The sequence below is a fragment of the Argopecten irradians genome, chromosome 1 (assembly GCF_041381155.1).
Source record: "Argopecten irradians isolate NY chromosome 1, Ai_NY, whole genome shotgun sequence".
Lineage (NCBI taxonomy): Eukaryota > Metazoa > Mollusca > Bivalvia > Pectinida > Pectinidae > Argopecten > Argopecten irradians.
The window spans coordinates 1,397,176-1,410,556 of record NC_091134.1 but is presented as its reverse complement, the minus strand read 5'-3'; positions in this window follow the sequence as shown (position 1 = coordinate 1,410,556).

Here is a 13,381-nt window from a genome sequence, read left to right as displayed (position 1 = left end):
GTATATGTACAGTTATTAATGCGTAATCTAAACAATATAGTCGATGTGAAAGCTTCTTCTTCTGCACAGAAAAAAGTATCAGCAAAAAAATCCACGTTTTGTACATAAAAGCTGATTCATTGCAATCCCACCAATTAGCTGATGTTAAATTAAATGTTTACTGTAATTGAAAGATAACGATCCGTATACGACAGAAAATTAACCAAGATGGAAGTCGATCTTGCCTATTTCCCCATTACTCTTAGCTACGTTAGTGTAAAATTGACGTAGTTTTCGATGCGGGAGGCTTGCAGTCAGCATACTCATTAGCTGTAAAAAGATACTTAATCGTTAATAACTGACAGAGAGACCTTGGAAGGATTCCATTTATATTAGCTTCGGTGCGAAACAGAATCTGTTTTGGAACATAGAGTAGGACATCGATAAGTTTGGCGTCAACACAGCTGGAAACTTCTGTCGGTTATAATTGATACAAAACGGTACGGATAATGTCATTTCCTACTTTGGTAATGTTTGGCGGCTTTGAAATTGAATTATGTCCTGGAAGACGCCGATATTATATATGGATGTAGACGAATATTTTGGCAGCCCGGAGCTATTCTGATATACGCTAAATGCCAATATTTCTAGATTCGGATTTTGACGGATCTGTCTGTGGATTTTACAATGCATTTGCCATCTCTGCTAAAACCTTCATTTCGTATATGACACCCGGAATTAGTCCCACTTTAGCCTGAATACTGTATTACGGCGTTCGAAGAGATGTAATTTTTCATAGTGAAGATATTGCTAAAATTCTTCGCAAAAAGAAATGGCAGGAGTCTTATGTAATCAACCAAACAATGCATTGTCAGCTTTAAATACATTAATATATTGATGTTAGGATCCGTATACGAAAGTTACTTATATATTTCTTAATAAGTGGATCTCAATTGCTGAATCACATTTAAATAATATCATCATCGAACTGTGGCATATCCTAACCAGACTTTGTTCTTGTGGATTTCAACAGCAGAATCAGGTACTAACCAATCCAAAAAAACAATGTATTGTCAACTTAAGTATCACCTGACAAGTATTCCAATACTAACTTAAATCTGATAGTTATGACTGACGTACACGATAAAACGAACCGAGTACCCAGCCAGTGTAATAATGCAAGGATGCTAATGGAGTTCGGTACATTGCAAATAATGGTCCTCACGTCTTGTTTAGTATTCAGCATTGAAGTGCCTGAGATGTGTATTGACCTAATGGGATGTATCTGTTTGATTTGGTTTTTATACTGTCAGGGTATTGGGAGTAATTCCGTCTCTACATATTACAGAGTTAGCTCCCTTGCGGGTAGGTATCGATTGTTACGTCATTGTTTTGTGAGCGCAATTCACGTCGTTTTCTCCGAAAAGTATGACGTTACGCTCGCAAACACATGACGTCACAATCAATATCTACCCGCAAGTGCAGATAACTCTGTAATATGCAAATTTGGAATAGGCAAACAAACTGTTTTAGTGTAGTAATTTGTCCACATTAGAAATACACCATGTTCTTTGTCGGTGTTTGATACACGGATTTTCTCTGCTGAGTAGACATAATTTCCTATGAATAACTTTTTTCCTATATACATTTTTGAAAAGAGTTCATCATACGATGGTTGACAAGGAAGGGAAATCGTATGGTTGTGTGCTTGATTATGATTTTGTGAATCAAAGATAGCCTATTGGTGATTTTATAGTTCCTTGCTTTGACAAGCTGTCTTCCAAGTTATCAGTTGTCTGTTAAATATGTGAAGAACTGAATTGAGAAAACCAGTATTTTCTTTAAAAACATAATAATTATACCTTGTCTCCCAATTAATTTAGATTAGAATAGCAACATACATTGTCCCTACCCCCTACATTTTCAAGATCACAATACCTACAACACCATTTTGCAATATTTTTGATAAATTTAAGCTTCAAGCGCAACGTTCTGATGATTAACTTCATCTAAAATAAAATTTTGCAACTTAAAAGAGCAAAAAGGTAGCACAGTACCATGAGAAGACACGATGGAGGAGACCAAAGAACGAAAGCAGCAGAAATACCAGCAGCTGGTGGAAGAATTCCAACATCGAGGATGGAAGACATGATAGAGGTCGGATGTAGGGGTTTCCCTGGTCAATCATTATAGAGAGCCCTACGCCTGTTAGGGGTAACCGGAGCAGACCGGAGGAACCTGATAGCAGCAGTTAGCAGGCAGTTAGAAGTTGCTTCCAGTTGGATATGGAGGAAGAGGGAGGAGAAGTGGATTGGTCACCAGCAACAGTACTAGCCACAAGGTGACGAATGGCAGAAAGACAGACATCGCTGCCCGTGGTGATGAACAGGCAGAAATAAGACAACTACCCGCAATAACACCAAGCGGATGCGATAGCCGACCGGTCCCTGGTTGGGCCTGATCAACCCAGCCGGCACACCTCTGGAGGAAGTCGTGGAACGCGCCGAAACGTCTAAGGAAGGAGGATCCACCTGATGAGGGAACCGCCCAGCATTGGCGTCATCTGATGTATTTAAGGTATGTGTAACCCGGCATAAAAATTGGGAGTCATTTTGCTTGTGTTTTGTCCCATTACATTATTTGTTATTTTTCAGCATTTCCTCATTTTTAAAATTCAAGTTACTTTAACTACGCTTAAACGTAGTTATGATTTCACATATAAATGCTGAATATTTTTATAACAGTGAACATATATACAGCAAAAATCCGCTTTTTATAACTAAAACTGTCGTAGAATAAGTGACATAAGTGAAAATTTTAAAGTAGAAAAAGAGATAAACGACTTTCTATAAAATGTAAAAAGCACACATTTTCAAAATGGCCAATAAATAGGTAATTTCTGAAAACTTCTTGTGTACAAAATTCAATTTATCATAGAAGTACAAATTGTATCAGAAGAACAACTATTTGACTTAAGTTAAAACGAGACTTGGACTGTTTTTGAAGCCATTTTGAAAATCATTTTTGGAGTCCATTTGTTTCCTGAAACCTTATGTCATGAAGAAGCCATGTGCAAAGTCCCATGCTTTCTTCAAACTTTGAACGATTTTTATGCTTAGCTGCTCCACTATTAGCGATTGTTAAAGTTTTGTCATAATAACTAATGATATAAGAAATAAATTCAACTTTTATTAAATAGTTTTGGTTGCAAAGGAAAAAATCACTTTGATATCATTTAATTGTGTGTTTTTAAATATCTTTTAGGAAAAAACTCGCGCGTGAATATTTTGAGTGAAAAAAATCATTACGAACTCTCCTCCATCATAAAATTTTCACCTGTGGTGATCCCTGGTTCAAGACGAAAAACTCGCCAGGGAAGATCCTTAAATGCATTTTTTTCGAAACAGAAATTGTCAGTAATGTCGCAGGTAATTTACTGGCAGTTCGTTTAGCTTGTGTTTTTGTTAATCTTATTAAAATCTTATTTGAATTATGACTGCTACCAATGGTTTAAAATATCTAATCTATTTGAATATTTGTCAGATCGATATCTCGGGGCACATTCTCGTACATAATTATATTAATAAGTACAGGTTTTATTAGCAGAAAAGCTTACTGAGTATCCACTACGATGTACCCAAAGTCGACTTCGATCTTCTGGCGGAAATATTTCACGTATATTTTATGCATTGAAAGTCATGGATGGAAATTGCAACACATATATATTGGCTACATAGTCTCAGGATTTACCATTAACTTCACTTTTAGCAATAAGTGACTTCAATCAGATGTGATATATCCTGTCTTTAGCCCGACCTCGTTACCTACTTGATACAGCGGTCCTGCTCACCATCCGTCGTTCATGTAACACTGTATAGAGACTAAGAGACCTTACTCAATTATTTAGTCTTTAACAATGGAGATAGCAATACTGACCTTATTGTAACAAACCATAACTGGCTTAGGTTAGCAGATGTGGGAGAGGTGCTCGGATTGGTTTTGTAGGTCGACATAATCGGACATACCTATATCATATGATATTGTTTTATGATTTCCATGGGAGTTGTTAAAGATACAAGACTGCCAGAAATACGACGACTTGCACGAAAGCGAACTATTGCATTGATATTTGATAGGCCAAAGGACAAGCTGATCGATATTTTCTAATTCCTAAAGTTTAAGTTTTTGACATTATTAGAAAGGGTTTTTTATTGGTTAGTGAGGCGGTTTGTGTTTTCTATACTTTGGGGGAATGAGAGCAGGAATTGGTTGAAAAATTAAAGATACGAGTCAACAAAAGATTGCGTGCACCATGCAGGGATTGGATTTCGTTTTTATGCTTATAAGTTCATGCTTATTTCACAGCGCTATAGCTAGTGTATTTGGGAAATAGCTCTAATGTAGTCTGTTAAAAAAGGATAATTCAAAGATGATTTTTTCTATATACTGATTCATTACAGTCGGGTGCGGAGCGGAGAAATATCCAACTCTACACTTCCAAACCTAGGCTTAAAAGTGAATATACAAGTAATACAAAATGATAATATACAAAACATACAGGAACAAACAAGTAAACAGCACTTAATCTAAACAAAAATAATACAGACAAAACATCATGCAGGCATTTCACGATAGCCATGCTGGAGGTGTACACGTGGATATCAATCGTACACATGGTGCACTTAAACTCCGATACTATTGGCCTTCTATGTTTCTGGATGTAGAAACGTATATCCAGTCTTGTATAGTTTGTCAAACATGTAAACAGCACTTAGTATAAACTTGATATACAATAGTCGCTAATTAACTGACGCAAGGGCTACCGGTATTGAGAAGTGCTAAGAAGGAACCCTTAAGAAGGATAAGCTAAAAGAAACACAGGTAAATATGTTAAATCAATATATCACTATAAAGAAACGGCTAAATTATCTCAAATGCAGCTTTGTATTTTATTTCAAAGCTTAGAATATTAAGTATATTCGAGTAGATTAAAACAAATAAATAATACCACAAATGTCAGAAAAAACTCTTGTCATAAACCGCGTGACAGTTATATTATGGAGTTATTCCTCTAAGAATATGTTCTATGGCGTAGCCCAGCGCCCCATACTGAATATATTCTTAGAGGAATTGCTCCATACAAGATTGACTTACATAAAAGCGAAATCCAATCCCTATATTTACACTCACACGACTTTTTATTCATATTTTATTCAATAAAATTGTCATTTGAAAGTGACGTAATTATTCAATTAAATTCGGTCAAAAGTGGGAGGAGCTTATACAATTGAACAGCCTATGATGGACCTTCACATAAGGTAGAATTATTCATCCGCGACGACAAAAGAGTTCAACATTTCAGTTTAAATAAACATGACAAACAAAATATATTTCAGAATTAATTTTACTTAATCCTATCCTATATTTAAATATGTATTTATTTTAAGTAGAAGTTAATATATAGCGTTATTACATAAAGTTTTTGTAATCAGCCACATGTGTTAACTCTGTGATTGTTATTGTGCAGCAAGGCGAAGCTGACGCAAGCTTACACACTGGAGGTTGCCGAAGTTGTCAAAACACCGGTGTTCAAGTAGCACAATGTGTTATAGATTGTCGTCTGACTTGACAATAATACATCCCTGGGAGCTATGTGATTATATAATCTATGGTAGATTCGTCGATATACAGGGAACAACTTCACTTGTGTACGATGGATATAATGTATTTATTATGACGTGCAACTATCAACACGTGGATTACTAGCGATTCATGTTTTAATGCACATTATTAAAGTCTCAAAGAACAAGGACAAGAGGTATTTTATAACTGACCTCAGTCAGAGGGCATCAAGCCCGCCCGCCCCAAAGACTTGATCGAATGACAAAGACAAGTAATTGTTACATTTGACATCCATCATTTTGAACAAAAATGAATGCACTGCACGTTGGGATATTTTTCCCCGTTTCTATAATATCATTGTTAGTTTAAAGATGCTCCATCGCCGACAGAGCATAAATGATATTCATCATTTGAACAATAATTGGTGTTTAATCATGTATATATATACCTAATTAACACAAAAAATAACATAAAATAATTTATTTCGCCTTTGGTGCATGAGCAATCGTTACTTCATTCCATATCAGATATAGTGCCACGGAATTTTTTCGGGATGCAATTAATCATTTTTCATATTTCTAACTTGAAGTAAAATGAGAAGCTCAAACTTTTCAATGGTGATAATGGTGTAAAGTAAGTAACTTTTGTAACTGAAGAAAAATACTAAATCGTCTGCTCCTGTTTTTGATAGTAAAAAATTACCATTTGTCAGCGGTGGAGCATCTTTAAAAAGATGTTTGTATTATATATGAATATAATAAATATATTGTTTACCTTTTTCCAAAATTCTATGAAAAACAACACTATATATGTAATGTGCGTTAAAATATAAAGAAAACCGTGTGTTTCTTTTAAAAAAGTAGTCTCTATAACTTGCATTGAGCACTTTCATACGCAAGGTCAAGGTTCAATATTACCATGCAGTCATGGTAAACAAACTCGGCTAGTATTTGCGTATAGTGAACAAGCCTAGTGAAATTACAAAACCATAACCCAAACACGAAGACTATTAACCAATAGCGAGTGTAAACAACATATATATTTGTATAGAAAAGGAGAATACATAAACTGGTATCTGCTTTTAAATTAAGACAGAAAATACTGATGAGTTAGTTTGAATTGACATAATTGGTTTGAGGAACTAAATCGATTCACAATGTATATGCTACATGTACTTCGCATTTCTGGGTTTTCAAACCCTTAAACCATTAAAGAACATTGTCTCTCCCAACGTGCGGACTTAATTTTTCATACCGAATTAAACAAGTAACCAAAAGCAATTATTTACTGGAGCGTATTCCCAAAGGAGATTTTGTTAACAGTTGTTCTATTTCCTAGTCTGAAATGGCACCAGTGTGAGTATAGGATTATCGGAATGTCAGTATTACCAGACTGGGTAACCTTTATCGGTATCCATGAGGATGGCCTCCGCGTTCAGATCCAAATAGCTACCAACGTATACGCTATGTAACGCAACATGAATATAGTTATAAAAAAGTTGATGATTGCAATTTATGGATTATTTACTTAATTGGGGCAAAAATGGATGAAAGTGGTGTAATGCGATTTAACTTACGTTCGCCAATACATGTTAATGGTACCCAAGGAGTTACAACTATCGTGAGTGATTGGACAATCACAACAGAGCGTCAACAATGCCAGGTGCTATTGAAGGTCTAGACTCAATAATTCTGTTGGCGGACTGAACGTGACATTACGCTTAATATACGGAGCATGTAATAGACATATAAAAAAATGGGGATTTGTGAAAACGGTTGTCTAGCCTTTACAACAACAGGAAATATTATGTGTAGTTAAATATAATGCAGGTAAGTTATTGTTCTTATTTTCTCAGCAACACATGATCAAAATGACGAGTATATGTTTGAAATCATTTTATCGCGTAATTGCATGGCCATAAATGTGTCTACTGTGGTTCCATTCGTACAATTACAACATTATGTCAAGGCTCACAATTTATTCTCATCACGATGACTTAATTCGAAATTGAATGACGTACGATATGGCGTATTATGGTTTTATTAGTTTAACGTCCTATTAACAGCCAGGGTCATGTAAGGATGTGCTAGGTTTGTTGGTGGAGGAAAGTCGGAGTACCCAGAGAAAAACCACCGACCAGCGGTCAGTACCTGGTAACTGCCCCACATGGGATTCGAACCCGCATCCCAGAGGTGGAGGGCTTGTGGTTATATGTCGAGACATCTTAACCACTCGGCCACTACGGCCCCCTACGATATGGCGTTATTGCCTAAAACACAATTATACATGGGTCTTTGAGTCTGTTTGAGGGAATACCACTTTCAGATAGAGCACCAGTGAAGCATTACACGTCGCATTTCCCATGTGTGTGACAATTATGATATCCATGTGTGGCCGTGTGACAGCTTTTTTTCCTTAAATATCTATCTGTTAATCAAATGAACCCGGAAAACCATAAGGATGTGAGAAACATTAAGGACGATAGTATTTCTCTACAGAACGGCGATTGTGACAATTATTTTGGTATTGTAGTAGTCACGTGAGGACGCTGTTACTATGGTATCTGAGAATGCACATGCCCTACGCTGATCCTATCACATCTATTGCATTGTCCCAGTTTGAACATTGCAGCAGTAACTGTTCCCTGGCAGTGACAGCGAGACAAGGTCGGACTATCGGTTACCTAATGCATTTTAATGATGATAATCAAACTGGTGATGATGTATTGTTTTCATCAAATTACAGTGAGGCAACCTCTGGCATAATGACGTCATTATCGAATTACATCCATTGAAGGGAAAATTAAAGGAAGTAGTGGCGTTTGTCTCCAGTTCGATAATGGCAGTATGGAGAATGTTCAAAGTTCGCTACCGAATAAAGACCATGTACCTGGCCTTGGGCTGGCTTGGAAGACACACCCTAGCTTGTCTGGGTGTTTGGTTCCTACTACTGGTTGGCATATGTAAGTATATCAATGTTTAATCATCTACTTTACCCGTGTATATCAGGTAAACCATTCTTAAACCACAATAGAAATGTGTCTTTGCAATGATACATGTATTTTTGTTCTTAAAAATTTTCAAGTATCGCAATATAATCAACCGTGTGTTTATTAGTGTACCAAACGATGGTATTCTTTCCTTTTAGGTGTGAATTTGTAATTATCAACTACTTGAAGTAATTTTAACTTCGTTTGGGAGGATCTCTTCCAAAATAAGATCATTTTAAACGTATTTTCATTTTAGTGTATAATTTACATGTAAGAACGTTAAACTATGTAACCTAAATCGAAAACCAGGTGGGCAATTCCCATGTGCATCTATCTAAAATTCTACTTTTTCTTTGCGGTGTTGATAATATCGTTTTAGACATTTCCTTTACTGTTGCCTTCGATTGTAGAAAAAAACAATAATTTTCAGTTTTATGTTTAATTCGCCATTTTAAGAACTTTTCGTAAAAGTACAATGTATTTTGACACAGAATTGATCTCTGAACGATTGCCGCCTGATTATTAAAGGTCGTGGATCGTTTTGATCGTTTGGAAGGCGATATGATGTCATTCAACAACACCTACCGTATTTTGATTTAATCTTTGCACCCTTAATACCTTTAACTTCAAATTATATCAATTCAATTTCTTTTGAAATCAAAACGACCATTTCTCCCGAATCATAGTATGCTTCTAATATTTTATGTCAAATCTTCCTTGTTCTCATGTACATGTGTAAAGTACAAAGTTAAAAACTAAATAAATCTTCAATTACATAATTCACTTCATTAAGAATGATGCTATAAAATCAACCTAAATTGATTTAGTTCAAACAAACAATATCCTTTTAATCGAATAGTTTTTGTCCACAAAAAATAAATATATCATCAGACATCAGATATATATGGTCCATGTCAAAGTTGTAATTTATATAATATCACGTTGTCGTATCCTTATCTACATTAGACCATCAAATATCACAATACATGAAATAAGGAATGCAATGACATTGAAAAACAAATAATGAAATGCCAGATTTGATAAATCCCATTAGATATTCTCCAGTTATGACACTAGGGTTAGGGTTAGGGTTAGTGTTCAAACAATAGATTACCTAACATCGGTTCCGACAACAATGGTTGGTTAGATAACTTAAAGACATCCCTAAATGACATTTGTATTCGTATTGCGTGTGTATGGTTGTCCTTGTGATAACAGGAAGTAGTATTGAAGAGTTACAGATATCCCACTCACACTGTACTGATAAGGGTCCACTACTCACTTCTTTTCCTGTCTAAAATTTGTATGATTTGGGGTTGAAAAGTAATATCCGATCACGCATATATATTCCTTTTATCTTAAATGATAATACAGAATACTGAACCTTGTTTGTATTTATGACTAACGTTTTAGAGCATCCATTATCGTCTGGATCAAAGGAAAGAAACAGCGATAATGAGCTGACATGGTAAAGCCATTGAACATTCCAGACCATCCTAGCTTGGTGTAACGGACTCATGTATAGATCATTCACTAGTGGGTTTTTTCGAGTTTTTCTTACTAGATCATCCTTCGAAGACTAGCCATAGTGTAAAAAAGACGAGTTGTTTCCGTTCTTGTATAACGTTTACTATATAAGGTGAATGCCTTGTTCATCCTATGATGCGTGATGAGATATTGACAACATCTATTTCATGTTTTCTGCAATTGGAATCAGTGAACGGTTTGATTTGGTTAATTAAATTTACGTCTATAGCGATAGCTTTATAGATAAGGAAATCGGGTTCGAAAGCGGGCTCACAGGTTCGAAAGCAGGGTCTCAGGTTCGAAAGCAGGGTCACAGGTTCTAAAGCAGGATCTCAGGTTCGAAAGCAGGATCACAGGTTCGAAAGCAGGGTCACAGGTTCTAAAGCAGGATCACAGGTTCGAAAGCAGGGTCACAGGTTCGAAAGCAGGGTCACAGGTTCGAAAGCAGGATCACAGGTTCGAAAGCAGTGTCACAGTACATAGGAGGTGTAAGTGTGTAATGAACAAATAATAAAGGTGGTCTTTATTGTATGTCAACTCGCGGTAGTAATTATAATTCATGTATTCAGTATAAACACCACTGGTTTGATCATCCAAAACACATGTTGAGCAGTTGTCATAATCTGACCGATGGTTGATTACTTTTTTCCGGATTCTCCGGTTTCTCGATTTCCTCCCCATCCTTACCATGACACCTGAAATAGCCATTTATGTTAACGGATATAAAACAAAATAAACCAAATCTCTACAGTCATTGTTGAAAACTAGCATAGGAAAAGCTGTGGGCAAATTATGTTGGTCGAGAGTAATTATATAATTCTGAATAACCATCGGAGAAAGAAACCAGCGGAAAAATAAATAAACAACAAATCATAACACTAAAAAACTTATCAATGGGGAGGAAAACATGTAAACAACAAATCGATTGTCATGAAATAATGCATCATTTTGGTCCCATAAATGTTAGAACATGCCTTTGGGTATAAATGACGTTATCTATCTCTGAGATCTCGAAGGATAGAAATACCTTAGACAAGTTAATGGTGTTTTCGACGTTTCAATCACATTAATCATGGTAACGTGTCAGTAAATTTAAGTTAGAGGCCTCTAGACAACACGAGTTATATAATAAACGTAATTGAAGTTTTACAGGATGTTGTATAGCGCACTGTCCCCTTCGTTTTCAATGTCTGATAGATATTGACGAACAATATATAGATACAAAATAAAACAACTTACATTAAAACTGTATAATTTCCCTCTGGTGAACGAATACAAATGGATTTATAAAAAGAATGAATGTGTCAATAAAAAATGCAAAGCGTATAGCTTAGAACAACAACGCTGCATCAAACGAGTTTCCGCGTCATAGAGGGAAATTTGCAATAGACTTTAACAGTTGCATGCAATAATAAGATAGACAAGAAAACCTTTGTCCAGAGTCTCTGGGTGCACGAGACCACTTTACCCTGGGAGAGAACATCAAGTTTTTCATTTGATATCATATGTAGCACAGATCAAACGACAGCTTCCAATACTGCACCAACCACATGCCTACATGTCGCATGCAAGAGAGGTCGTCCTTACTTAACCTTAACTGGTGAAGGTTAAATAAAATCTAAACTAAACGATTTCCCTATTACGTCTGTAGAAACTTTTTTAAGACGTGTAGAGGCAATTCCCAAAGATATCAGCTAGCAAATACTCCTTGCAAATCAGCGGGCCATTTATGACGTGTGGGTATCACTTTCTTGGTTAAGTTATTATTCTCTAATTAGAGTTATTACTTCTGTATTAAGTCGTGATAAGGCTATTCCCATCTTGAAAATTATCACTTGGCATCGATGTTCTGATCACACCAGTAATCATCTAGGGATGAGGCATCATTTACCAGTTACAAGTTCACGGGTTCCATTGGGATAGCGCGTCGGATCATGCCGAATAGGATTGAATTCAACGGAGCGCTGATGATGGGAATTATAGATCCGGGTCCAAAGTCTTACAGTGCGTTCTTGATAAGTACCAGTGTATAAAAATCTGATCAATACGCTGTAAAAGAGGGAACTTGCTTAGTATCCTGGAGATTGGCTTTTCTTTACTTTTGTTACACGCAAAAACAAAATGTTGGCCTTTGACATTATTTGAAGACAATTTAGGCAAGACAATGATAATTAATGCTGTTGGGCGAAATCTGGCATTTAGGCCAAGAGCCATTCCGTAAATCGTAATAGAACCGAATTGTATTGAACAATGGTAAAACAGAATGTCTGGTTTGTGGGATGGACGTATACTATATTTATACACTATATTGCCTTAGTACACGACCGTTAGACAATCAAGTAGGCTTTCTGACCAGTTGGTTTTATCTTGAATTTACAGAGGATACATTTCAATTGAAATTGATTTTATCATTCTGCTGCTATTTTGCGTGATTGCTGAGATCTGGCACAGCGAAATTTACCAAAGTCTGTTTTACGTATAATTTATAATGCTGAGGAATATAGGAGTCATGCAAATCCTGGCAGAACATTTCACATTTGTTTTTGGAAATGCAAGAACTCATGCGAAAAACATATAAAAAGCATCAAGAAATGCGTAAAACTTTATTAGTTTCCAGAAAATTACTGGGTTGCAGTGACATGTGGGTTTTAGGAAGATTCCTGGTTGATTCGGCACGACATGTTGACACTCAAACATGCCCTATGATGTCTTGGGGTAATTTCAATTTAGATGTAGCTGCATAAAAATCGTTAGAATTCACGAAAGATTGAGTGTGAGTGTTGGTATGTAGGTAGGACAAGACGTGTTTCTCTAACTCTGAGGACTGGTTTACTGAGTCGCATCGCCAATACACCATATTGCTAATTAAACTAATAGCTAATTTGTGGTACACTTTCCAGTATTGATTAGTACTCTTCGAACCCAATCAACTGGGTTTCATGTCACACGTGTGTACTTCAATAGAGAAGAGTTGGTCTTGTGTTCTAGGCTAATTTGTACTTTAAAAAAGTAGAGTTGGTCTTTTTACAGTAATATTTTACTACGTTCAAAGTTTGACTCAATCTGATTATCACTACGTTGGATAAGAGGATCTGAGAACATCCCATTAGAGGTCACGTCAAGATGACCTTTTGAAATGGCCAATCAAATTGGCACTGCCAGAATCTTGACTGGGGACGAAATAGTTTGAAAAAGCAGTCCAAATTATTTTCGTGTATGTAGCCATCTTGTATATGTATACTGGGGCGAAAAGACATTTTCAAT